This window comes from Arachis hypogaea, chromosome 12 (assembly GCF_003086295.3).
Source record: "Arachis hypogaea cultivar Tifrunner chromosome 12, arahy.Tifrunner.gnm2.J5K5, whole genome shotgun sequence".
In the NCBI taxonomy this organism is placed as follows: Eukaryota; Viridiplantae; Streptophyta; class Magnoliopsida; order Fabales; family Fabaceae; genus Arachis; species Arachis hypogaea.
Genome location: NC_092047.1, coordinates 47,673,215 through 47,698,336, shown reverse-complemented (window position 1 = coordinate 47,698,336; position 25,122 = coordinate 47,673,215).

Genomic DNA, 25,122 nt, shown 5'->3' with positions numbered 1-25,122 from the left:
ACATAATCAAAAACAATCCACACACCTTGTATATAGAACATAACATGTTAGTTAGTTAACAACATTTCATCAAGGAGGAACACTAAAACTTTAAAGCCACCCAAAAAAATTTTTACATTGAGAATAATGGGAACTCTTAATTTTTACTTGCAAGACATGTATAACTAATATATGATTTTTGAGCTAGAGAACACACAGCCTGTGAGTTTTGAGCTTAATTGTATGGTTACATTCAAACCATAATTTTTATTCCTGTGTGTTTCGCCCTTCTTTTTATTCTGATGTTCTTTGCTTTGTTTTAATCTATATGTCCAATATAGAATATAGATACATACTAAGAGATGATTGAGGCTATTGCTTGGAATATTTGCTCACTTATCCCAAATTAGCCTACCTTTTACATCACCCTTGTTAGCCCCCTTGAGCTTTTTAATCCCCTCTTGTTCTATAAACCACATTACTAGCCTTAAGCAAAAAAAATAAAATAAAAATCCCAAGTTGAATCCTTGGTTAGCTTAAGATAGAAATTGTGTATTGTTTAAGTGTGAGGAACTTAATGGGAACATGGATGATAAAACAAAGGTAGAAAGTTAAAAAGAATAAAGATATTTCAAAATATATCTCAATCTGGGAAGCATGCTCATGTGAAATCAAAACAATTGAATTACCATGTGCATTAAAAAAAATATTTTTATTTTTGGTATTTAATTCAGGGGATACAAAAATTCTCCAATTGCAAAATAAAAAGAATCAATGCACATGGGATAAAATTTAAGTTAATGCATGAGCTTGCAATACAAAGTGAGAAAAGCTGGGCAAATAGGTTAAGAAACTTTGAATTACAAAATATGTATCTTACGTGAGATCTTAGACTAATCAAGGATTCACTTATTAGCTCACTTAGCCTTATACATATACCCTTACCTTTACCTTGGCCCCATTACAACCTTGAAAAAGACCTCATGATTTTTGTATGTCTGTATTCAATAATTATTGATTGGTTAGATGAAGAACAAAGTTATAGAAAGTAAGGATAAAAAAGAAGAATAGAGTGATTAACCCAATAAACACTGAGTGACTAGAGAGTAAACACAAAATCCAGTGAGGGTTCAATAGCTCATCACCATATATCTCTGCTTAAATTGTTAATTGTCTTGCAAGTTTGAAAAATATTTTTTTACCCATCTCAATTGTAAAAGTGCTTTAACATTGTCTAAGGTTGGCTATGCATATATGATTCCTTGAGAATATGAATTAATTTAACTACATGTAAGTTTTATATACAAGTGAATAACAATTAGAATTGCATGATTCATTTAGGTAGTTTCATTTAGAATAGATTGCATTGCATGAGATTCCACCACTTTAACCTTACCTTACTCTTTATCTTGGACTTAACATGAGGACATGCTATTGTTTAAGTGTGGGGAGATTGATAAACCCATATTTTATGATATATATTGTGCTCAATTTAGGTGATTTATTCAATCCTTCACCCACTTATTCATGTAAATTGCACGGTTTTACTTTCCCTTCCTTATTATGTGATATATGTGAAATACATGTTTCCTTTGCTTTAAAAATAATTATTTTAATTACCCTTTTATTACCATTCGATGCCGTGATTTGTGTGTTGAGTAGTTTCAGATCTTCTAAGGTAGGAATGACTTAAAGGATATAAAGAAAACATACCAAATTGGAAGGAAAGCACAAAATGGAGTTTTTGAAGAAACTGGCAGCGACGCGAACGCATGGACGACGCGGTCGCATGCCCAGCGCGAAAAGGCAGCGACGCGAACGCGTTATTGACGCGAAAGCGCGCCATGAGCAGAACACAGATGATACGAACGCATGACCGAAGCGAACACGTGACAAGGAAAACTCCAGATGACGCGACCACGTGACCCACGCGGACGCGTGACAAATGCCACGCACTAGAATTTACAGAAAATGCTCCCAGCGATTTCTGAAGCCCTTTTTGGCCCAAATCCAAGTCCAGAAGGCACAGATTAGAGGTTATGAAGTAGGAGAATACATCCATTCGAGGAGAGCTCTCGAATTATTCACTTTTCATAGTTTAGATGTAGTTTTTAGAGAGAGAGGTTCTCTCCTCTCTCTTAGGTTTTAGGATTAGGATTTCTTGTTATTTCAATTTAGTATTCCGACTCTTTATCAGGTTCAATATTCCTTTTACTTTATATTTCTCTTTTACTTCTAGATATTTTATTGCTTTCCTTTAATTACTTTTGTTGCCAATTTGGCTTATAAATCATTCATGTTTAGATTTGATTTTCTATTTAATATAATTTGAGGTATTTCAGAATTATGGTTGCTTTCCTTTATTTCCATTAATAATTTATATTTTTTCCTTTTGGTTTTGGTTGATTAATTGGCAACTCTTGAGTTATCAAACTCAACGTGATTGATAATTGTTGTCTTTGCTAATTGAATTGAACTTCAATAACTCCAGTCCTTTCTTAGGAATTGACTAGGACCTGAGGATCAAACTAATTGGTCCACTTGACCTTCCTTTGCTTTAGTAAAGGCTAACTAAGTGGGATTAAAACTCAATTCTCATCACCATTGATAAGGATAACTAGGATAGGACTTCCAAATTCTCATACCTTGCTAAGAGTTTATTTCATAGTTATTTATTTATTTTAATTGTCATTTAAATTACTTGTTCCTTACTTTCAAAACCCCCAATTTACAAAACTCATAACCAATAATAAGAACATACCTCCCTGCAGTTCCTTGAGAAGACGACCCGAGGTTTAAATACTTCGGTTATCAATTTATTTAGGGGTTTGTTACTTGTGACAACCAAAACGTTTGTAAGAAAGGAGTGTTGTTGGTTTAGAAGCTATACTTGCAACGGGAATTTATTCTGAATTCTAGACCACGCAAAAGTTCTCTCTTCAGTCTTTCAATGAAAGAAACATACAGCTCATGGTAGTAAAACAAAATAAAATATGTAAATATGTAAAATTAAAAATATTTACACTAACCAATAATTTAGCATACTGTTGCAACTCCCCAACAACGGCGCCAAAAATTGACGGGTGGAAATTGCCAATTAAGAATTTATAATAAGAACAGTGTTGCAAGTACAGTTCTTAACCGACGAAAATTTCGCTTATCAATTTAAAAAGAATTGTCACAACTCAAGAATAAAATACTGGGAGTAGAATTCCCAGGTCGTCTCCCAACGAGTTGACAAAAGAGTGCAAGTTATTGGTCAGAAATTTTTCTGACAATTTTAGAGTTGGAGAACAGGAAATTAAAATAATTATTAATTAAAGCAATGAAAATTAACGAGAGATTTTATATATTTGAAATAAAAAGCCTTGACTGGGAGAAGATTAATTGAAAGTTCTATCCTTGTTGAATTTTCCCAAGTGTAATGGTAAGAGGTTGTTGTTTCTACTTAGTTATCCCTTAACAAATAAAGGAAAGTCAAGTAACTGAACCAGCCCCTATTCACAAGTCCTAATCCTCTCCTATGGAAAGATTAGCATTAGTGACTAGAGAGCCTGCCAACAACTTCCAATTTCCAATTAACACTTAAATATTCCAACTCAAGGGTTTCCTTTTAATCAACTCCCAAGTCAAGTTGGGAGTCTACTCCATTGACATGAATGCCATTTTCATAAACGATAATAGGGAAAGAAAAGAAGACATGGAAATTCAAATAAAATAATAACAGAAAATTAATTAAAGGTAAAAATAATTCTTTGCATTAATAAATTTCAAAATCAAAGATATCCATATGTAATTCTGAACAGGGTAAATGGGTGATTAAAAGAGTAAGGAAATAAGGAAACAAACTAGAATGATGGAAACTTCAACGGAGGTAGTAACTCTTCTCAATATCCAAATCAAAAGCATAAAACTCTAAAACTATGAATGTGAAGAACCCTAGAGGAAATAGTGTTTTCTCTCTAAGATTCAAAACTAAAAACTAAAAAACTGTGTAAAAGTGAATGTGTGTTGAGTCTCTGCTTGTCTCCTGGCTCTAGTCTGTGTTTTTGGGCCGAAAACTGGGTCCAAAATCAGCCCAAAATCGCCCCCAGCATCTTCTGCAATTTTTGCACGTGGCGCACATCATGCGTACGCGTCAGTCACGCGTACGCGTTAATGGTCCTCTTCGCATGTCACGCATACACGTCAGGTACGCGCACGCTTCGCTGTGCAATCTCGCTTATCACGCGTAGGCGTCAGGATGGGAACGCGTCGCTGTAAAAATCTCCAAATCACATACACGTGTGAGCCAAGCGTGCGCATCGATCCTCGCTGGTTATCTCCTTTATTTCTTGTTCTCCTTCCATTTTTGCAAGCTTCTTCTCCATCCTCTAAGCCATTCCTGCCCTATATAGCCTGAAAACACTTAGCACATAGATCACGTCATCAAATGGTATAAAGGAGAATTAAAATACACAATTTAAAGGCTTAGGAAGCAAGTTTTCAACTATAGAACAAAATTGGGAAGGAATTGTAAAATCATGCAAATTGTAATGAGTGTGCAAAGACTTGATAAAAACCACTCAAATTAGCACAAGATAAACCATAAAATAGTGGTTTATCAGTATTCATGGATGACTTCTCTGTCTTTGGAGATTCATTTGAATCCTGCCTCGACCATCTAGCACTGGTTTTGAAACATTGCCAAGAAACGAACCTGGTTTTAAACTGGGAAAAATACCACTTCATGGTAACTGAAGGAATTGTTCTTGGACATTGTTCCGAGGGATACCTGAAACGGAGTGGTCAATCTCAGGCAAGACCTTCTGGTCCAGTTATAGTTACTGTATCTGACTTGTTGCAGCGAAGGAGCTGCTCAGTCCTTGGTCACCGGTGGGTGGTGGTACCTGCAAGAGACTCTGATGCTTAAGTCAGTACGGGCTTTAGGCAGGTTTTTTGTAGAATTGGAGTATGAATTATACCTGGGTGCTCCAGTGTATTTATAGTAGTGTTTGATGATCTTCCTTTGAGATAAGTTTGTTATCTTATCTTATCTTTCGTGGGTGAGATCATTATCTTTGGCAAACCACTTTCTAGTAGTCGGCGGTCCTTTCGTTCTGGGCCTCCTTGGGCTTCTGTGGCGATCTTCTGAGCTCTTTGAGAAGAGTTTGTTGAAATGGGCCGACCTTTTAAAGAGGTCACTCCCTTGTCTTCATGCAATCCTAACCTTATAGCTCGGTCCATGGTATGAACATTGCCCCTGCTTGAGCTTCAACCTTTCCACGAGGTTGTGCTCCCGAGCTTTGACCTCTTTGGGGAAAGTCATGTTCAAGCATCTGTTCGGTTGTGCCCAGTCTGCTTCTTCTCATGCGAATTTCGCTCTTTAAATGCTTCTTCAAAATGCGAAGCGTTTTTGCTTTCGCTCCTTAATTACTGCGTCGTTTTTTGAGGGCGTTATTTTCTTGGGAGCATGAAAGTGCTTTTAAAGCCTATTGATTTGGGCTTTCATTCTTTTTGCCGTTTCTTTTCCCTCTTTGCATTTTGTTTCAAATTAGAGGGATTTTTCTTCCTTTCAGTTTCTTAGTTCTTTTTTTTTTTGCTTCTGTTCTTCTTTCACATTTTTGGAGAAAGATCCTTTTTCTTTCAGTTTGCCCCAAGCTTTCTTCCTTCTCTGAAGTTTCGAAAACTTTGTTGGTGTAGATCGTTCGTGACTCTGCTGTACACTTGTTGCCACTGTTTCTTCTTGCTGTAGGTTGGTATTTCTCTTATGCCTTTCGCATTTTCCTTGTTTGATAGTTGCAATCCTTCTTTGTGTTGGCTTTTGGTGACACTGCATGCTTTTATTTCTTGAAAAGTTTTGATCTTTTATCTTGTTGTTTGTTTGAAATATGTTGGCACTTGGGGTTTTGGTTTTCATTCGTGCTTTCCTTTTTTACTGAAAGGGCTAGGGTTTTGATTCCTTGCGTTTTTTTTCTTTCTATATCTTTCATTTCCTCCAAAGGGTGCTCCTGGATTTTGATGGAGGTCTTCTTGTTTCGTGTGAACTTTGGGGCGCACTTTTGTTATTGTGTTGCTGTTTGCTTGTTCCCTTTTTCATCTTTCATATTTCTGGCCGAGTTGTTTGGTAGTGATGCCCCTTTCATTTTTCTTATTGTAGGTATAGTTTCTATGTCTTCTCGTAGAAATATTGTTGAAATGTCTACAAAGGTCTCCCCTGGTACGACTGACTGGTTAGATTCCATAGTATTAAGATGTGTTACTGTAGCAGACCCAGAGTGTTGTGAGAAGTTTAGGAGGTCTCATAGGATCTGCGAGAATAGGGAGAATGAGAAAAACTACGAGCTATTGTCACCTGACCCTGAGGAGAGGGTTAGTTTCCCACCCTTAGGTCGGACAGAGCGTACCTTTTTTATGCTTATGACTGCTTTTTTACCAAATTAGGTATTACTCTTCCCTTTACCGCGTTTGAGACTGATATCCTGTGGAACTGTAAAGTGGCTCCTTCTCAGCTTCATCCAAACTCTAGGGCTTTCATGAAGATTTTTCAGTTGTTGTGTCAGGAGCTGGGTGTCTGACCTACCATTTCTCTTTTTCTTTATCTATTTGTAATGACCAAACCGGGGACGGCCAAGAAGAAGCCTTCTTGGATCTCTTTCCGGGGCGATCAGGGAAAGAAAGTCTTTTCTATTTTTGGTGATTTCTTCCACGATTTTAAAAACTTTTATTTTAAAGTCTGGGCTATCGAGGATGTTCACCCCTTCTTTCTAGATGAGAACAATGAACCGACCTTCCCTCTTTGGTGGCAAAAGGACCCTATAGTTCTTAAGTATCCTTTAGAGAGTCTTGATGAGGTGGAGAGGGCCTTTGTGGATGTTTTAAAGAAGCATTGGGGGGAGCCTCCTCATCTGGATACTAAGAGGTTTTTAGGGGATCCCACTCTTCTCTGTTCTGAGCTAGGTAGCGCCCGACTTCTCAAAGAAATTTATTGTTTTTTGCTTGTCATTTGTCCATTATGTGACTTGTTTCTGTGGTTTCCTTTTTCCAGAGATGGTTGCTAGTTCTGATTCAATGTAGTTCTTACGGAATACTAAGAAAATGATGGCCACCCAGAACATCCAAAAGAAGATGTCGGTGGAGGGTTCTAGCCAGGTTCCTCCAAAGAAAGGTCATCCCGACCCCTTGCGTTCGGGTGGCCTCTACTGGTCCACAGCTGGCGACTTCTAGAGCTGCCTCCTCTCCTTTTTCGTCTGGCTCTTCCCACAAGATGTAACGACCCAATTTTCAATACGCCTAGGACATACCAGAAACTGAGTGCTACCAATTTGTCATCCTATATATTATCTATTATTTATTATATGAGCTTGATTTGTTGTTAAAAGCGTAGTTAGTTAGCGAGGTACTTTTTTTTTTTTGAAAACATTTGGATTAATAGACGGATTCATTCATAATCAACTCACAGCTGATAACAGATAAAATATTTATAAGCAACCACACATAAATACATCACAAGTAGCTAGCAGCATTCAGTTATCCAGCCTTTATTAGAGTATAGACCTTTAGTTAGAACACCCCTAGGTATAACTAGATAATAAATATATACATATACATACATACAACATCCCAGGTCCTGACCTGTTCAAGAGGTCCCTAAGCTGGCATCTAGGCTAGCCTAGACTCTATACTCACCTAGTCCCTCTAAACTACTAAAGCGAGGGAAAGTACGTTCTAAGTCTTCACAACTCAAGTCAGGTGGAACGTTATCAAAAGATAGAATATCATCTGCTACTCCTCTGCACGATCAGACTTTTCCACAGGACGTCTCTCTGGTACCTCATGAAGTATCCACAAAATAGGAATCTCGTACACAGGATTTAGGTTAAAGTGCGCATACGAAGGGGTGCAGACATTGGCTGGTCTCACAGTATTTACATATAATCAGAGAACGATATTCACCCTAGACTCAGAAGACTATCTAGAGTAGAATCCTCTTCTTGCGAACGGTCATCAGCGATCTATGGTAAGGTACTCTTACTTCCATTTGAAGGGGGAAGGGAGAGAGAAGGGGTAAGAACTGGGGAGTTCTTAGTAGGGTCGGGGTTATTAGTTACGTTCATTAATTCTATGTTGTTTAGCAGACTATTAGCAGAATACAAGGAAGCAATAATTATAAAACACAGATAAGTAGAGAAGATAGAGAAAACAGATAGCAGAACACAAACAGAAGAATACAAGAAAATATCACAAGCGCAGAGAATGGAATACAAACAAGGAAAGCATACATTCATACCATAAACATAACAAAGGAAATGCGCAACCAAGTATGATGCATGTCTAGCCCTAGTGCAGGTAATGAGCTCATCTGTCGGTTACTAACCCGCTCCCGACGTTATCCAGCAACCTCTGTCTGGATAAGGCTTTCCTATTGGCTATACCCCTGTGTACAGGAAATAACCCTTCTGCCACCACAGGGTCCACTGCACGCAGGAAATAACACATCTGCCACTGCATGGATGTACGCCGACACACCTTCTGTATACAGAAAATAACCCCTCTACCACTACAGAAATGGAACAGGTGGTCACGGTACTTCTGTATCAGGAAATAACCCCTCTGCCTTACAGAAATAAAATATGGATCTGTATCGCAGGAAAGCGTTCTCAGTGATCACACCATTATCTATCTGACTGCCTCAATGCAGCAGATGATCATACAAGTATATCTGGAGTTGCCTTAACGGAACAAATGAATAAACACATCTCTTGGGTTGCCTCAAGCAACAAATAAATATCTCTTGGGTTGCCTCAAGCAACAAATCATCACATAATCATTCTCATTATCATCATTCATCATCATTCTCATTATTCATCATCATTTTCACATTTTTATGCAGTACCTCTTTCTTTCTCTGTTCAATCATACTGTACAAACTTTACATCTTTCACTTTTACAACATCTTAATTCAAACCATTTCTCTTTATCACATTACTCTTTTCTCTTTGTCTTTTTACTTTGCTCTGATTACTCTTTTCTCTGTATCCCTTTATTCTGCTCTGGTTACTCTGTTTAACGTATGTATTTAAAGCTTATGTAAATTTCGGTATGAATAGTTAGTCTGTCCCAAGTATAGGTTCATTAAGTCTATATTGAAACAGTTTAACTTTTCATATAATACCTAACCCTATTCACAATTCCAGGACTAACTAGGTTGCCCTAGTTCCTTCACTAGTCTCTGTCTGTTTTTCTGTCATTAAAACTTTACAGACTTTTTCTTCGATTTTTTATCTTTTCTTCAACTTTTTATCTTTTATTTATCTTTGCCTCACTAATATGTTTTTACCACTCCCTAAGTGTTTTATGAAGGTAATCATGAGATTCTGCGCTTAAAGTTGTCTTTCTAAAGCTTTTATAGAAAACTGCCTTTTTCGCATTATTTTATTATTTTTTTATTATTTTATCATTAAATTTTCGAAAAATTAACTTACTTTTACTTTTAACCTTTAAAATTCACTTTTTACCACCCGTAACTTTTAATATTTCTACTTTTACCACCCTAACTTTCAGAAATTACTAAATAACTCCCCAAACACCAAATTAATTACTTCCTTGCCCTTTTATGAATCAAAAAGGTGTTCTTCATTGTTCTTCATCACACTCAAAGTGTTATTCATGTTCTTCATAAATTCTTCAGATTCTTTCTCTGTTTTTACCCGTTTTTCATTCTTTTCAACAACCGATTTTTACTATAATTCATAATAAATTAGCAGCCACTAAAACCCCATCTTTTCTACATGATTTCAACACAAATTGAACCTCAATTTAAGCTTAGGGTTTCGTTTTTCCAGCTGCCCAAGAACATGAACTTTAAAGCTTGAATTTCATCAAATTTCATCAAAATTTCACCAAATTTTCACCAAGAATCAATCATATAAGCAACCAATTTTTAGCACAGCCAATTTATACAACATTCACACAACTCAAACACAAATAATCAAGATTAATTTCGTGATACCCTACCTGGTTTTGCTACTCCTAATTCGGTTAAACTTTTAGGTGGTCCTTAAGCACTTTTTCCTCCTAAATCACATCAAGAACAACTTTAAATCCAAAAACTCTCAACTGACCAAACCTCACTCAGTATTTTAGGAAGAGATATCTCACCTTAGACTTTCTGAAAATTCACGTTTCTTGGCCCTCAAGTCAAGTTAAGCATGATTCCTAAGGAAGAACATCAAGAAAACACATATTTTGCATGGTTTTCCTTGAAAACCGAATTGAAATGGGAGGGAGACAGCGATCTCACCTTATTTCCAGCCTTGATAAGTCACATGGTTATGTAGAGGAAGAAGAGAGGATCATTTTGGTGAAATCAGAGTTTTGATTTGAGTTTTGGTTCAGAAGAAATCAAGCTTTGAAGATTAAGTGTTCATGAAGTTTTCTCTCTTTTCTCTCTTGTTATTTTCGGCCAAAATGATGAAATGAGACAGCCTTGGAGGTCTTGGGGGTGTAGGAAGAGTTGTGATTGGTTGGCTTGGAGGTGGGTTAAAATAATATTAAAATATCTCAGCTGTATAACTACTAAAACTAGGTGTATCAGAACACTAGTAAAAACATCTCTAAAAATTATTTTCTGAGCTACTAGATTAAATGACACTAGTAACATATTTATTATGAGAATATTACATGTATAATGAGGCCTTAGCATTGCTAAATTCATCAGAGAGTGTTGGTGCTAAGCTGCACCAGTAAACCGTAAACCAGGTTAAACCGATTTTCTGTTTTTAACTAAAACTGACCAGGTAACCTTATAATATTATTCAAGAAGCTTCTAATACTAATATAATGATAATATCATCCTATTATCTCTCTTCTCTCATAAATCGAGTCCGGTTCATCAAACTGAGACTATTTACAAAAAACCAAATCAAAACTTCTAACCGATATGGTTCAAAAACCAGGTTCTTCGTGACCGCGTTATCGAGCTTGTCTCGGAAAAGGTTCTAACTTAAAGATGACATAATGACAATGAGGATTGAGATACTTGATGATATATCAAAGGTTTTCCCCTTACTGATCTTCCGGAGAAATCCGTACTTTTAGAAAAGATTCGCGTTCTCGAAAACCGGGGTTGTTACACAAGAGGCCGAGGACTGCTGGGGCTTATGATCTTAATGACAAGGACTTCGACGGTGTGGCTTTTACTGCGGAGCATATCGCCCCTTTCGGCTTCGTTCCAACTGATGACGTATCCATTCTTCACCATCTTGATTTCATATCTAGCAACAACATCCAGAGGACCAATCTTAGCGCCGCTTTGTCTAGGGATTTCAAGAAGTCTCCCATCCATACTACTAGTGCTTTCCTTGAGAAGGCTGATGACAAGTCATCTTATGCTAGTTTCACAAGCATTTTTCATTTGTTTCATTAGGTTTTATGCACTTTCTTGCACAATAAGTAAGTGATTGGAGTGGAATTTCACGTTTATTTTGATTCAATCAAACATCATTTATTTTATACAAAATCATGAGATTTATGCAAGAATTAGGTGGTTATTATGAATGATGCAAATTCTTATGATTTTGGTGAGACTTTGATGGCATGTTTGATTGACAACAGGAGAAAAGATGATGAAAAAAAGAAGCAAAAAAAAAAAGAAGAAGAGTGAGGTGCAGGTGAACGCTACGTTCATTTGATGAAAGCTACGTTCACCAGTGACGCGCACGCGTGCAAGTCACTTACGCATAGGATGACACTTTTGGAGACCCACGTGTACGCATGCATGGTGCGCACGCGTGGAAGGAGGATCAGCATTCACCAGCAATGAACTCTACGTTCACTTTGAAGGAACGCCTGCGATACTTTTAGAGTTGGAATTTGAATTTGATCACCGACATGCACGCGTGCATGACGCGCACACGTCGATGTGACAAAAGTGATGGCTGGCGCAAACACGTACATGATGCTGGATCGTAGAAGTGGTGATTTACCATCCATGCGCACGCAAACGCGTGAGGAGCGTTCATGGCGTGAACGTAGTGTTCAGTTAATGAACGCTGCCAAGGGACGCGCACACGTGAAGATGGTGCGCAAGCATGGCTGAGGCTGAAGACAATGACGACGCGCACGCGTATGTGACGCGAACGCGTAGATGTGCAAAAATGAAAGGGGATGCATGGGCGCGAAGCACTCGTACGCGTGATGATGCATTCAGCAAGCAAAGACGCGCACGCGCAGGGGACGCGTACGCGTAGGTGAATGAACGCTGCGCTCAATTTGAAAATGCTCCGTTCTCCTGGAAGCTGCAACGAAGTACCATCCTGACCCACTACAACAGAGGCGAAATAAAAAAGTCCACTCCAAGTACTTGATGATAGAATTAGAAAGTGTATAAATAGAGAAAAATTTGATTTCATTGGAGGCTCTCTTTTATTTTCTTCCTTTTGAGAATTTTAGAATCGGATATCAGATTTGAGTTTGCTTTTTGTTTTTCTTTTTCTGGCAATTTTTCTTTTCTGTTTTGGGTGATCTTAGTTTTCTTTCTGTTGTTCTTCCTTTGCAATTTTTCGTTTCTGTTTTAAGATTGTAGATTTGATCTGAGTTTTCTTTCTATTTTTCTTCTTTTGCAATTTTCCATTTCTGTTTTAGGATTGTAGATTTGATCTGAGTTCTCTTTCTATTTTTCTTCTTCTGCCATTTATTTTGTTTCTATTTTGGTACTAGAACCCTGATTGATAGATTTTTCTGAATTTCTTCACCTTAGAATCTCTGATTTACTACAATTTGCCTTTTTCCAGTTTTGTTTTAATTCCCAGCACCCAAATCCCTTTCTCATTCATGCAATTTAAGTTTCTTTGCAATTTAGATTTTCCCTTTCAATTTAAGTTTCTTTCAATTTAAATCCCTTTCGATTTTCCCTTATCATGTTTTTGGCGCCGTTGCCGGGGATTGATTTAGATTGACAATGATTAAGTAGGTGATAATCTAGATTAAGCATTTCTTTATTTTTTTAAGCATACTAACTATTTGAGATTTTGTTTAAGCTAACCTTAACCTCACTCTAGCAGTAGAGTGCTTTGTTTTTAGTTTCTGGTTTTGTTTGTGTTGTATGCCAGGAGGAAGAAGAGGTGAATCCACCTCCTTTGATTCTGAGTCAGAGAGAACATTTTTTAGATTGAAAAGAGAAGCAAGAAGGAAGGGAGTTATTACAGAAGGAGTGAGAAGAGGAAGACCAAGAGATGGAGAAAAATCTCCGTAATTCCCAGAGGAAGTGGCCAACAACAATGGTCCACCTCAAAGGAGAGTTCTAGCTTCTTACACCTTCCCCAATCCAAGAAACTGTGGGAGCAGTATACTCACTCCCAATGTTCATGCAAATAACTTTGAGTTGAAGCCTCAACATATTACTCTGGTGCCGAACAATTGTTCCTATGGAGGAGGTCCACTTGAAGATCCAAACCAACACTTATCTATCTTCCTAAGGATTTATGAAACTGTCAAAACAAATGGTGTGCATCTGAATATCTACAAACTCCTGCTGTTTCCATTCTCCTGGAGGGATAAGGCTTCTCAATGGCTAGAGACATTCCCCAAAGAAAGCATCAACAATTGGAAAGATATAGTGAACAAATTTCTAGCCAAATTCTACCCACCTCAGAGGATCATTAGATTGAAGACAGAAGTGCAAGCATTCACTCAAATGGATGGAGAATCACTGTATGATGCTTGGGAAAGATACAAGGCCTTGATCAAGAAGTATCCACCAGAGATGTTTAGTGAATGGGATAGACATTAAAATTTCTATGAAGGATTGACATTGAAAGCTCAAGAGACCCTTGATTATTCAACAGGAGGTTCAGTACAACTCATGAAGACAGCTGAGAAAGCCCAAAATCTCATAGATACAGTGACCAACAACCAATACTTTTATGGTCATCAAAGGCAATGCCAACCAGCTCAAAGGAAAGGTGTATTGGAGCTGGATGGTATGGACACTATCTTGGCACAAAACAAAGTGATGCACCAACAAATTCGGCAGCAAATGGAGATGATGGCTAAGAGGATTGATGGTCTTCAAATTGCAGCAGTGAGCATGACAAATCAACCATCAGCTGGATGGGGACAAAATGAAGAAACCTATGAAGAGCAGTAGCCAGAACAAGTTAACTATATGCACAACCAAGGTGCTGGATAGAATGAATTTCATGGAGACACCTACAACCCCTCTTGGAGGAACCACCCCAATCTAAGGTTGGGAGACAACCAAAACTCATGGGAAAGAAATTCCAACTCAAGCAACCCCTGCACAAACCACCAGAATCATCAAAAAACTAACCAAAATATATACATAAAATCACAAAACAACTACCCCACTTATAACTTCTATCCACCTCACAACCCATCAACTAACCAAAATAATTTCCACCAACCATCTTCATCCCAAACTCAGCCACAACCACCCCAAGAATCCCACAGAATCTCCAATTTGCAGATGATGATGGAGAAGATGATAAAGCATCAAGAGTTAGCTAATAAAAACCATGAAGCTTCACTAAGAAACCTAGAAAGACAAATAGCCCAATTATCCAAACAGCCAGAAAGACCAACCAACACTTTCCCAAGTGATACCATTCCGAATCCCAAAAAAGAATGCAAAGCAATTTAACTCAGGAGTGGAAGAACATTGAAGGATGACAAGGTTGGCAGTAAGAAGGAACACTACAAGAAAATGGAACATTTATAACAAAAAATTTGTATCAAATTTAAAATTGTTACAAATTATGATTTTTTTGTAACAATAATTAGTTATTGTTACAAAATAAGAATATTTTGTAACAACAAGAAAATTTGTTACAAAACATTTGAATATTTTGTAACAACATGATTTCTTTTGTTACAAATTATGTTGGCTTTCGTATCGAATTGTTGTTTTGTTGTAAAATATTATAATATTTTGTAACAAAAGATTTTATTGTTACAAAAGTTCAAAACATTTTGTAACAAAATATCTATTTGTTTCAAAAACTCTAAATATTTTGTAACAAAAAATTAATTTGTCACAAAATACAATATTTTTGTAACAAGTTATTTATTTGTCACAAAATTCAAAGATTTTTTGTAACTAATAAAAAATTTTGTTTCAACATATTAAATGTAAGACTTCAAATTTTTGAAAATTAACATAATGAGTTATTTATAATTTATTATATTTATTTAAGATTTTATATTCAAAAATTTATTTATTAAAAAAATTTAAGTCAATTTAATGATACTTTGAGTTTAAAATTACGTTAAAAATTAAATAATAAGTTATTTATGATTTATTATATTTATTCAAATGAATTTTTAGAGATTTATATATTAAACGAATTTTTTCTTATTTATAATTTAAAATTTTAGTAATTGAAAAAAATATAAAAATTTTATATAATTTAATTTAAATATTTGAGATTTTTGAATTTAATACTTTAAATTTTATGAATAAAAAAATTAACTTGATTATCTCAAATTTTATCTTAATTAGTATTTATTTAAAAATAATTATAAATTAATAATAAAATAATATTTCAAGAATAATTAATTTAATTACTCTAATTCAAGAATAATATCTTTATATAATTATTTTTATATTAAAATTAATTTACAATTACTATATTATCCTTATTTTTTATTAAAAAAACAAGAATTTTCGTAACTAAAAAAATTTATTTTAAAATATTTAAATCTTTAAGATAATTTTATTGTGTTTTAAAAATTTAATTTTTAAAATATTATTTGTATTAATTTATTATTTTTTATAAAAAATTTAAGATTAAATGATTAATTTTTAAAAATAGTATATATTATTTTATATTTTTTTATAAAACTAATATATAATTTTTACTAATTCTAATCCTCACTTTCACTCTTCATTCTACCGCTTGTTGGATCACCCTCCTTTTTTCTCTCTCTTTTTTTATACTAAAGATAGAAAGACTCGAACGCACATCTCTTAGATGAGTATGAGAATACTATACCATTTGAGTTATAACTCATTGGTGGTCACCTTCCTTCTCTTATTTAAAATAAATTTATAACAAATATTATTTTTTATTTTATTACCACTCTAAAATTTAACATATTTTTACATTTAATTAAATTTTTAAAAACTTCCTTAAAAATAAAATATAAAATTCTGATTTTTTTTCTTCTCTCTACTAAAATTCTAAACCCATCATAACTCAACACTCATTATTAAACCGGTAAAATCTCTAATTGTTAAAAAATAAATAATAAATTATTTATGATTTATTATAGTTATTTATAATTTTATTTTCAAAAAATTATTTATCAAAAATAATTAAATCAAAGTGATAAAATTAATTATTTAATTAAAATTACCAAATTTTAATTTATCCAAAAATTTCTAATTTTACATTTTTTCCAAAAGTAATCCTTAATTCTCAAATTAAAAATTCTAACTCTAATTTTATCCTAACCCTATCCACACTCACTCACTCACTCACTCACCTTAACCCTAAACCCTTCCAGCCACCACACCCCCTTTCCCCAAATTCACACACACAACACAAACACAACACAAAAACACACGCACAGCAAGAGAAAGGGAAAAACGGAGAGGGAAAGAAAGGAAAAGAAATGGGGAAGCTGGAATCAGAGAGCAAGAGAAAGAGAGGGGGAAGAGGGAGGACGGCGCCGGTGGGCATCACTGCCGCCGCGCCGTCGTGTCGCCGTCAGGAAGGAGGAGGCGTTGAGCGAGAGGAAGAGCTCCGCGAGGAAGGAGAGCCGCTGTGCCTCCATCGTCGCCGTCAGTTCGCGTTCTGTTGTCGCCGAGGGAAGCCGCCGCCGTCGTCGTCTTCATCGCGAGCGGGTTGTTGCCAGCTTCCACCGCCGTCGCATCTCCCATCACGGACGACGCTGAGGACACACAGGAGAGACAGAAGCGTGGAGATTGGAAGACGGAGGAAAAAGGAGGAGGCGTTGTTCGCCTGCTGCGCCCAGTCGCCGTTTGTGGAGTCACCGTCGTCGCCGCTGTTAGGGGTTGCGTCACTGAGCCCCTGTCACAGGAAAACAACGCTGTCTCGCCGGGATTCACTACTGGTAAGGGCTTTCTCCCCTATGATTTTGATTTCCTTTAATTTTTGGGAATATTGTTGTCATTGATTTCCGTCAGGAGCTTCAGATAGGAGGGAAGGGCAAGCTCAAGGGAGTTGAGGAGCAGCTAAGATTGCTTAGGAGCTCTGTTGTCATAACCAAAAAATTTTCAGCCACTAACATAACTTGCTTTATAGAGGTATGCAAATTTGTCTTGTTTTGTTTAGATGGATGCATGTGGTAGTGGAATCGAGGTGAGTGGCTTATGAACTTTAGAATGTGACCATTAATGAGTTTCCAAGATCTGTTAAAAAAAGGGGTAGTCAACTTTCTAAGTGTATATAACTCCCAAATCGCAATTGCTTTTCACTTGGAACCAATTTTAGAACTCAAGAATTTCATATGCAGTATTGAAGGAATAAGCAAAATTTTCTGCATTTATTTGTTTGTTATCTATAGATTTATTAAGCAACGAAAAGAAAAGGATCCAGATGTTGAGATTGTAGTTGCTTATTGAGTTCTACTTTCTATTAAGAAATTGACCATAAGGGGGATATTTGTGTTTCTTATTGAGTTCTACTTTCTATTGAAGAACCAAGAAAAACTCAAGAATAAGGATGAAGAGCCACAAGCTTCAAAGAAGGGAAAGCAAGTTATGGAGGAGCATTCACAAGAACAAAGGAAGGAAGTGAAGCTTTACACTCCTCCTCTGCCATACCCTCAAAGATTGCAAAGAGAGCTCAAGGATCAACAATTTCCCAAGTTTCTAATGGTTTTTAAAAAGCTAGAAATCAACATCCCACTTGCTGAAGTATTGGAGCAGATGCCTTTATTTGCTAAGTTCCTCAAAGAGCTCATCAATAAGAAGAGAAGCTGGAATGAGAAGGAGACAGTGATCTTAACCCAAGAGTGCAGTGCAGTAATCCAAAAGGGCCTCCCACCCAAACTCAGAGATCTTGGAAGTTTCTTTCTGCCTTGAACCATTGGCAATATATCCATTGATAAGGCATTGTGTGATTTAGGATAAAGTATCAATCTGATGCCCTTATTTATGATGAGAAAGTTGTTTATAAAAGAAGTGAAACCTATAAGGATGACCTTGCAACTTGCTGATAGATCAATGGTAATCCCTAATAGAGTGATTGAAAATCTCCTAGTCAAGGTGAGTAAGTTCATATTTTCAGTAGATTTTGTGATCTTGGATCTAGATGAAGAGGGAGGCGATTCTATCATATTAGGAAGGCCTTTCCTAGCCACAGCAAGGGCCATTATTGATGTGGAGAAAGGAGAAATGACTTTGAGAGCACATGATAAGCAGATCACTCTAAATGTCTTTAAGGAGATGTAGCATACTGCTGAAGAGAAAGGTTGCATGAGAGTTGAAGAGGAAGACTTGAAATGGAAGGAAAAACCCAAGGAAGCACTCATCAGTTCACCTTTGAAGCAAAAGACAAACAATGGAGAAGAACAAAAGGGTAATGAAGATGAGAAGGCTGGAAAAGGATTGCAACCAGAGGTTATAAGATTAATCATTGAGAAGAAAACTCTCTACATAAAGCCTTCTGCCAAGAAGGAAGGGTCACCAAAAGAAGGAAAGAAGAGTAAGAAAAAGGTTCCAAAAGGGTGGAAAAACAAGAAAATACCAACTGAGGGATTCTCAGAAGGAGACAAAGTGAAACTGATCTACCAACAGTTGGAGACATCCCCACAATCTGTTGATTATTATACTGTCAATAAGATACTCTCATTAGAGCATATAGAGATTGTTCATCAAAGCACAGGAAGAAGGCTCACAGTGAGAGGGGACAAGCTGAGGCAGCATAATCATCAGCCACCCTAACAAAGAACCAATGTCAAGCTAGTGACAGTAAAAGAGCGCTGCATGGGAGGCAGCCCATGATTTAATATTCTTGCTTTTATTTTAATTTCAATAATCAATGGTTCCTCTAGCATGAATTTGAAATTTCATGGGTAAATTTGATGGCTGCATACATCATTTTTAAAGCATATGTCTGATTCCTAAGTTTGGTGTGCCTAAAGGCACTCTAAAATGGCTTTCCAAACATGATGATCATATAACCATCTGGGGATATGGACTCATTCAATTTGTTGAAGTATATAGCCAAACATTAAGTTTGGTGTTCTACATGTGCTATTAGTTTTAAGAAAGTCACATTTGCTCTAAGACTCAAATTCATGAATAGATAAACCATGTCTTGCATCATTTTGTGAATTTATTTTGTTAAAGTAGAAAATAAAATGTTCCTTGTGAGTTAACCAGTGATCGAAATTCTATTGGATTTTACATAAACCAAGTGAGTTTTTGATATCCATCAAGGCTTTACAAGTTCATACAAAGCCCACGGTTGACTACAAGGAACATTTAAAAAAAAGATAAAAAAATATAATTTCTCAAATCTTGTAGCTATATTAGTTTTGATTGAATTGCCGCCACTTGTATCAATCCAATTTTTGTTGTTTTGCTAAGGTGGGAAGATATGAGGAAAAGAAGGGTAAGGGAAAGGACAGAACAATGAAAACAGGATAGCATAGGAAATCAAATGGTTTGGACCTTTGTGCCTTGGGCGGAGCACTTTAACATGCATTGGAAAGAATAATGGTGCCCCTCATGCAAGGACCGAACCTCTACAAAAATGCCACCACTACCAACCTCAATCCTTATATGCATTCCACCTCTTCATATGAGCCGTCCATTTCTACCAACACTGGTTCAATCTTCACCCTCCAGTTTAAGAAAGCTGAATCCCACTTTTGTCTTGCTGTACCAACTCAGTTTCATACTCTAAATTGACAAGTGACTTCTCTTTTTGATATCACACTTCTACTTAACTCATCATCTTTCATAACCAACTAGATTGTGCTTCCTTCATAGACCCCAAGCTCTCGTCTTTTCTCAATAAGAAACCGTGCTCACAATTGTTCCATCCTTTTCTTCTTAAATCAAGTGTGTCTAAAAGTTCTTCTTAATCCCTACTTCCCAAGTTCCAACCATGCTCATAATTCCTCCTATGATTGAAGTTGTGAATCAACCCCCTTCTTCCCTAGTTGATAGCTTCAACAAGCTCTAGAAGAAGAAAATAGAAGCAACCAATTGAAGCTGAACCACCCACCTATGATGCCAAAAGATTTAAATCTCAATTTCATGAATCACAATATCATGGTTGGATGGAGGAAAAGAAAATAATCCCAGAGGTCAGATTTAGAATGAAGGATGGTGAATATCCTATGATGAGGGAAATCATTGAAAACAGAAGATGAGAACTCCTCTATGAACCCCTCACAGACATAAGTGCAACTATGATAAGGGAGTTCTATGCAAATGCAGTGAGACAAAGCAAAACTGAAGCCCCCTACAAAAGTTATGTGATGGGAGTAGAAGTGGACTTCAATCCAGCCACAATCATACAGGTTCTGCAAATAAGAACAATACCTTTCAAAGAGCCCAGTTTTGATGAAAGAAAAAATGGTGAGAATGACCCTGATGAGCTCAAAAGTGATATATGTCTGGATGGCAAAGATTGGGTGAGGGATTCAAACAGGGATCCATGCCACTTAAGAAGTGGATTTCTCACTTGAGGCCAAAGGGTGGTACGAAATAGTGAGGAGATCAATCCTCCCCACTGGAAACCACTCAGAAGTTACCATAAGAAGAGCAATCATGGTACACTGCATACTCAAAGGAGGAGAAATAAATGTCCCTCAACTAATTGCAGATAGCATCCAAGGGATGGCTGAAAGTAGCAGCAAGTCAGCCAGACTTGGCCACCCAAGTACCATATTGCGTTTGTGCAATAAAGCAGGGGTAATTTTTGAAGATTCAGACATAGATTAGGTACAGGATGGAAGGGAACTCAACAGGCAGAGAATAGAAGGGGCCACTAATGAACAGAGTGAGAGAAGATCTCAGAGAAGAAGGAGAAAGCCACAGATGGAAGAAGGACAAGCCTCTAGCACCATGGATTTAAGCCAAATGCAAGTTGCCATTGAAGAATTATCTCGTCAATTTATGAGAGCTCAGGAGCAACAAGAGAACTTCCAATTAAGGATGATGGATCAACAAAGGGAATTTCAAGCAATATCCCTGGATAGGCAGAGGGAACAAGATGCACAAAATCAAAAATCATTCAACAAATTGTTCCAACAACAAGCCAGGCAAGAAAGGTACATCCAAAATCTTCATCAATGGAAGAATTTATATCACACATCTGGAGAGGCTAGGCAGGTAGACAAGATAGAGTATGACATAGATACTCAAGCAAAGCTAAACTACCTAGTCTGTGGCATACCAGTGATAAACCAAGAGATCAAGCCATATTAATAGTAGCCCGAGCTAGGAGAAGCGCAAAGAGTAAGGGCCAAAAGAAATATAGAGAGAATGGAGAAGGCATTGAAGGATGTTGGTCTTTGGGATCAAATAGACCATTCCTAGGCTCCGATAGAGACTTTTGAAGAACAAGTAGAACTAAGAAAGAAGAAGAAGCGGGAGCCAAAGAAGAAAGGAGAATCCAGCAAAGGAAAAGAGCACAAAAATTAGAGGTGGTAGAGTTCTTTCATAATCTTAGTCAATAAGGAAGATGCACATCTGAAAAATGATATGCCTTCCAAGTTTCCATCTTATGCACTTTTATGATTAAGCTTATATGTCTGCACTTTTATGTTTTTGAATAAGTTTTCATGTTCTGCATTATGATGATAGTTTGCTTGTGCGTCACTCATCCTACTTGAACTCATGTCTTGTTCTCCTCTGCATGAATAAAAGAAAATGTTAAAACAGAAGTGAAATTGTCCAATTTGATAGGGATGATAATAAAGTTCAGTGGTGGTATATATGTTTGATTGTTAAAGTAAGCTCACTAATAAAGGATAAAGGTTAGGATATTCCTTTATAGTATGAACTAGATTGCTGTTTGTAAACTCTTAATGAATAAAAATCCTTGGGAAAAGAGAAAAAGTAAGAAGGAAAGGAAGAAAAGCCAAGAATTGGCAACAAAAATGAAAGAAACAAATAATAAGGCTAGACACCAATAGCTTGGACCTTAGGACATATGCTTGTGGTGATTTTTGTACTATAATCTGCTTGGACAATTAGGTTCTAAGGAGTATTTTAAAAGTTGGTAACTTGGGTTAATTAATCCGGGATTATCAACCGAAAGTCCATTATCAAGAGCAACCTAGTTACAAGGCATTTAGTAACCCAAAGAGGTGTTGGGAATCAATGTCTTATGATGAATTGTGAGTCAAGTGTCTGTGGTGAAGATGTGTTGACTGAAAAACAAAGCTAAAAAGATGCTGCAACACATAACACTTAGCTGTGAATAAAAGTGTAAGCTTCTTAGCAGAAAAACAAAAGAAAATCAAAACACCAAGGATGGATGAATAACAAAGTTCACAGTAGTAACTTTGGTTATCACTTAAAGGGACATTTCAATCCTGAAATCTAATAAAAGTAGAGCTTAATTTCATCTGCATAAAACCCCATGAACCAAATTCAATTACCTGCTAATAAGGACATATATGCTTTTCTGTTTTCTCTCCTTTCTTCTCATGTTTTAGTGCTTGCTTGGGGACAAGCAAGATTTAAGTTTGGTGTTGTGATGACAAGTCATCTTATGCTAGTTTCACAAGCCTTTTTCATTTGTTTCATTAAGTTTTATGCACTTTCTTACACAATAAATAAGTCATTGGAGTGGAATTTCATGTTTATTTTGATTCAATCAAACATCATTTATTTTATACAAAATCATGAGATTTATGCAAGAATTAGGTGGTTATTATGAGTTATGCAAATTGTTATGATTTTGGTGAGACTTTGATGGCGTGTTTGATTGATAACAGGAGAAAAGATGATGAAAAGAAGAAGCAAAAAAAAAAAAAGAAAAAGAAAGAGGTGCAGGTGAACGCTACGTTCATTTGATGAACGCTATGTTCACTAGTGACGTGCACGCGTACAAGGCGCTTACGCGCAGGATGACACTTTGGAGACCCACGCGTACTTATGCATGGTGCACACGCATGGAAGGAGGATCAGCGTTCACCAGCAATGAACGCTACGTTCACTTTGAAGGAATACCAGCGATACTTTCAGAATTGGAATTTGAATTTGGTCACCGACGCTCATGCATCGATGTGACAAAAGTGATGGTTGGCGCAAACGCGTACATGATGCCAGGGCATAGAAGTGGTGATTTACCATCCACGTGCACACACAAAGGACGCGCACGCGTGAGGAGCGTTCATGGCGCGAACGTAGCGTTTAGTTAATGAATGCTGCCAAGGGATGCGCACGGGTGAAGATGGCGCATAAGCATGGCTGAGGCTGAAGACAATGATGACACGAACGCGTCGATGTGCAAAAATGCAAGGGGACACATAGGCGCAAAGCACGCGTATGCGTGATGATGCATTAAGCAAGCGAAGACACGCACGCGCAAGGGATGCGTACGCGTTGGTGAGTGAACGCTGCGCTCAATTTGAAAATGCTCCATTCTCCTGGAAGCTACAACGAAGAACCATCCTGACCCACTACAACAGAGGCAAAAAAAAAGCCCACTCCAAGTACTTGATGACAGAATTGAAAAGTGTATAAATAGAGAAGAATTTGATTTCATTGGAGGCTCTCTTTTATTTTCTTCCTTTCGAGAATTTTATAATCGGAGATCAGATCTGAGTTTGCTTTCTATTTTTCCTTTTCTGGTAATTTTTCTTTTCTGTTTTGGACGATCTTAGTTTTCTTTCAGTTGTTCTTCTTATGCAATTTTCCATTTCTGTTTTAGGATTGTAGATTTGATCTGAGTTTTCTTTCTATTTTTCTTCTTCTGCAATTTTACATTTTTGTTTTAGTATTGTAGATTTGATCTGAGTTCTCTTTCTGTTTTTCTTTTTCTGCCATTTTTTTGTTTCTATTTTGGTGCTAGAACCCTGATTGATAGATTTTTCTGAATTTCTTCACCTTAGAATCTCTGATTTACTGCAATTTGCCTTTTCCAGTTTTGTTTTAATTCCCAGCACCCAAATCCCTTTCTCATTCATGCAATTTAAGTTTCCTTGCAATTTAGATTTTGCAATTTTACTTTCTTGCACTTTAAGTTTCAGTTATTTACCCTTCTTGCAATTTAAGTTTTAGCTCTTTTAATTTCTTGCACTTTAAGTTTCTGCAATTTACTTTTTCTGTACTTTAAGATTCTGCCAATTTTCATTCTGCACTCTAGTTAACTTGCTATTTATTTTTTGTTAATAAAATTTCACCCAATTCATCAAATATTCGCTTAACTAAATTCATCACCATACTAAAGTTGCATAATCCATTAATCCCTGTGGGATTGACCTCACTTTTGTGAGTTTTACTACTTGATGCGACCCGGTACACATGCCGGTGAGTTTGTGTGGAATCGATTTTCTCTCATCAAAGGCAAAGGTTGATTATGATAGGGTGGAGGGGTTGAGGCTTAAGTTGGAGGCAAAGAATGTTAGGCTGGAGCTTATGGTGGAGAAGGAGAAGGCCTGGGCTACTGCTGCAGAGGCAGCTGCTAATTTGGCTGAAGACATGGCCAAGATGGCTATGGAGAGCTACACCTGGACTTATGGCGATCTTCTGGAGGTTAAGGAGAAACTTCAGTCTTCTTACGATGATTATGCTAAGCCTCAAGGCCACGTAGTGAATGGCATGACTACTCTGTATGAAAATTTGAAAGCTTAGGTCCGAATTCTCGGTCTAGATGCCGATCTTACCTTGCTTAGTATGGAAAACATTGTTGAAGATGGTAAGATCGTGCCTGCTCCTGATGAGGATGAGATCCCTGTGCCGGACCCTTTCGCCAAATCTTTTGCAGCCCCGTCTGCTGAGGCGTCTTGACCTGAGGCTGATCCCGAGTTGGAGATCTTGAATGGCCCGGATGGTGTTGTCGGAGCTGTTCCGATCTCAGCTATCCCTCCTACTCCTCAAGATGCAGCGACTGGGGCAAAGCTGGATCCTTTGTGATTCTATCTTTTATTTTTCTTTTTATTATGTATTGATACGGTCCGACTTGTGGACCTTTGGAACTCTTGGTTTTG